This window comes from Solanum verrucosum, unplaced genomic scaffold, assembly GCF_900185275.1.
Source record: "Solanum verrucosum unplaced genomic scaffold, falcon-dt-bn FXZP01000281.1, whole genome shotgun sequence".
Taxonomy (NCBI): domain Eukaryota; kingdom Viridiplantae; phylum Streptophyta; class Magnoliopsida; order Solanales; family Solanaceae; genus Solanum; species Solanum verrucosum.
The window spans coordinates 791368-795635 of NW_026020554.1; positions in this window are offsets into that span (position 1 = coordinate 791368).

Sequence of the window (4268 nt, forward strand, 5' to 3'; positions counted from 1 at the left end):
ACATAATTTCAGGTGAAATACATGTTCAAATACCGCTTCAAACTTTCAAATATCCTTTTATGTGGTCATTCACATGAATATTCTTATTTTGTTGTGGGTTTTGATTTTTGCCCTCAAATATGATCTTTAATTTGTGACCTTCAACCCTTTAATTAAGTAAAATTAAGTGGTCAAAAATATTATTGACATGAAAATAACAAATAAGTTTTTGTTCAACATAAATTTATATTTTTGTATCACAATATATACAAGTTTTGTCGTATTGTTTAACTTAATTCCTATGAGACAAGTTCATTTAAGAATCACAAGTTATGTTGTGTTATATAACTTTAACTAGGGAATTTGGCCGGGCTTCGCGCAGTTATAAAAATAATATGTAAATTTATTTTAGAAATTAATTATGATACAAGAAATAAAAAATCAACTATAGAAATAAGAAAATGATAAAATCACAATACACAAATATTTTTATAGAATTAGAGCTTAAGTGAATTACATTTTTGTTGTCAAATATTTTTCAAAATTAAAAGGCTATTTTAAAATTTTTTTCATATATTATGATGTTAATACATATAATTCGAATAAACATATTTAAGGACTTGATTTTTTGTCTTATTTTTATCAAATGTTAAATTTACTATATGATGAATCTTCTTTTTATTTGAAGAAAAATGATGAATCTTCTTCTTTGATACTTAATCCTTTCATTTTCCTTGTTTTTTCTCTTATTTTTCATCATCATCTAAATACATATTTTCCTCTTATTTTCCATCATCATCATCTAAATAAACCTCTATTGCTAATTTTTGTGTCTATCCTATATTATTCTTTTAGTAATTCTTTTAAAGTATAAGAAATGAACAAATTTAAAGAAAATGTAAATGGTTCTTCACCATAAGAAACACTTAAGAACTGTGCATTTCAATATTTAATATACATTTCTTTTGAGCCATTAGTAGTAAAATTTGAACATCTGTTAGCGTAGTTAGCTATTTCTGACAAAGTTACAAATAACTAATTTGAGCCTAAGTGAAAATGTAATTTACTACAATTTAAAAAATTTATAAAAACCTAAATTTTAAAAAGTTATAGAGATAACACATTTTTGTTAAGTCCATAATCACAAAAACAAAGATGAAAAAAAATTACATAATCAATGCACATATTTTCGAGTTTTTATCTAGCTCCCCTTCTATCCACATCCAAAAGACTTTTTATGGAGTCAAACTAAAGTATAAATCTGATATTACAACAATAATATAAAATATCACTATATCAAATATGAATAAAAATAATAATCTTGAGTAGAAATCTTATGAAACAAAAAACATGAATTTAAATTGACAAAATTAAAGTAATATCATAAGGAATCTTAAATTTTGAAATTAAATAATTGGGGGTTATAAATATGAAAATTTAAGAAAATGAGTTAATAATATCAATTAAAGTAAAAGTTCAATAGGTATAAGTTATGGAGATAAATTTTTTAATATAAATAAGAGAAGGAAAAAAAAAATCATGAACTATCCAACATTTGTTGGGTGTCTAAGTTTTATTAGGAAAAGAAAGCAAATCAACTTCTTCTTTTTGTATTACTCCATTGTGTTTAACAAAATTGGAAGAGGAAAAATATACAATAAAAAAGAGACAAATATCTTGAAAGATTGAAGTAGTAAAAATTGAGACCTTTAATTTTTTGTAATAAAGAATAATAATGAGTGTAAATAATTTTTGAGACATTTAAGTATAACAATAAGTTGCACCTTTCTAAAATTTAGCTTATATTATATATAGATTTTTAAGTACAACAATATCCAATAGTTATGAGAAATGTACCATAAATAATATACCTTTCAACCATGACAAAAATTTAGAATAGTGAAATCAAAATAGTACATTAATGAATATTTAAAATATTGGAAACATTAAAACTTTATACTTCTATGTCATCTAATCAAATAGATAAGCTATATAATTTTTAGTAGAAAGTTTGGGACTCCATATTTATGTACCAAAGAACCAAATTTTGACTTGCATTGACCCAGAAATCCAGAAAAAAAGAAACAAAAAGAAAAACCTCAAAAAGGTCAAGCAAATGCATTACCACATTCACCAAATCAAGCATTCAAACATCAATTTATTAGAAGAAAGACGTTCTTATCTCACAACATTCACAAAGTGACAAAAACAAACAAAAAAAAGCTTCTTCTTTTGACACATTTGGGTGGGGGAGGGTCGGGGGTGGTGGTGGGTGGAGAAGAAAATCTGAGTGAGAGAGAGGGGTTGGGGTTTGAGGTGGAGGTAGGTAGTAGAGAAGACAATTTGGGGGTGGTGTGGGTATAATTTTGTTTTTATTAAAAGTGTTTTTTTATAAAAATTAGGGATAAGGGTCTGAAAAATATCTCAACTTTGGTCGGATTTGTTGTTGCGATACTAAACTTTCATGAGGACCTATTACCTCCCTAGACTATTTAATATCGTATTTTAAATATATATATTTGCCCACATGGACATAAAAAATAATGCAAAATTATAAATAGTAATGTGTCCACGTGGGCACCTATATACCTTTAAAATACACTATTAAATAGTTCAGGGGGTAAAAAATACGGTATTAAATAGTCTAGGGAGGTAATAAGTCCTTATGAAAGTTTAGTATCGCAACAGCAAATCCGACCAAAGTTGAGGTATTTTTCAGACTCTTATCCCTAAAAATTATTTAGTTAAAGAAATGCCACATGTCAATGAGTCATTGGTAGTTTTTTTCCTACTCAAGATTCATCATTTAATAATTTTTTATATATATATATGCCACGTGTCTTTATTTAATTCGTCACTTTGATACGTCATCAACGAGTGTTTTACACACACCTTATAAATTTGGCAGATTGTCGAAAAAGTGTCAAAATGACACAGTTGGGCATGACATGAGGTGTCTAAAATGAACAAAGCCTAGTTAAGGTGTCTAAGTGAAAGATCGTGCCAAGTTTAGGGGGCCACCGATGGGTTAGCCCTATTATATATAGATTCTTACATAACTTATGTCTAGCTAGGTAAATTGAACTTATGCCAAACGAAGCAAAGATTCTTTAAATTTATATGAAACGAATTAGATCATAGATATACTATACAACTTATGTTGCATAGCTTGATTTTATCTCTAAATTTATGCCGAATAAATTTATATTGATATAGATAAAAAAAAATTTGATCTACAAATTTTTGAAGTGGGCTCAACTTGAAACAAAAGAAGCCTAAAATGAATGTTGCTCCATCGATTCTCGCCGGAAGTTTATTGCCAACGTTTCTCTCCGTCGTTAAAGCTTTCAAGGTCAAGGTATGTGAACATGTAGCGTTTTTCTCCTCTTTCATTCTCGTTTTTTATTTGTTTTTATCTCTTGTTTTCCCTCAATTTTCGGTAACTGATGTGAAAGAAAAAAAATGTTTTTCATGAGATTAGCTTCATAGGTACATTTTGATTTCGCTTCAATTTCCTTGATATGTTTCTGAGTTCTGTTCTGTAGTTGAGTTGAACAAATTTTTATTTCCTCTGCTGAAACTGCTGAAATTAAAGGGAGATGGTACATGAATAATTTTCGATTCTTCGTTATGGCCTAGTGAAGAACCAAGCATCTCTAATTCAATCAAGTTTGCAAAACTAATGGGAAAAGTCCAAGACTAATGGTAGCTGCCAGACTAACCTAAAGATTGAAAGAAAAGATTTTCTTTTTCGCATTACTCCTACTGGTACACTAAGAGAAGGAAGAAATCCCTAATTTCTTTCCCTTGACTTTTGGTGGCAAGACCATTTTCGAAAAATCTGAAGAAAATCAAGGATATAAATAGTAGAGTACAAAAGATAATACCATCTAAGTCACCACATAGATCAAGAAAGAAAATGACACATTAGTTAGCTTTATATATCGAAGAAAATGGGTGGACTAAAGTCAAAATTTAGAAAAAAGAGATACATAATTCTCATAAATTCTAAAAAAAATTTGTAATTAATTATAATTTAATAATTAATTTTTCTTTTTCAATTGACAATATAACATTTTTTGTAATATTTTGTAAGAAAATAATAAACATATATAAATTATTGTACGTTACATAACATCACAAATATTTAAATCTCTTTTATTGATTATAGTTTTGAAAACTTTTTCAATAGAATTAATTATAACATATACTATCAAGTTTATTCTAAAAGTGTTAAAAAATAAAATTAAGATTTCATTTCATTGAATATGTCAAGTAGAGTATCAATT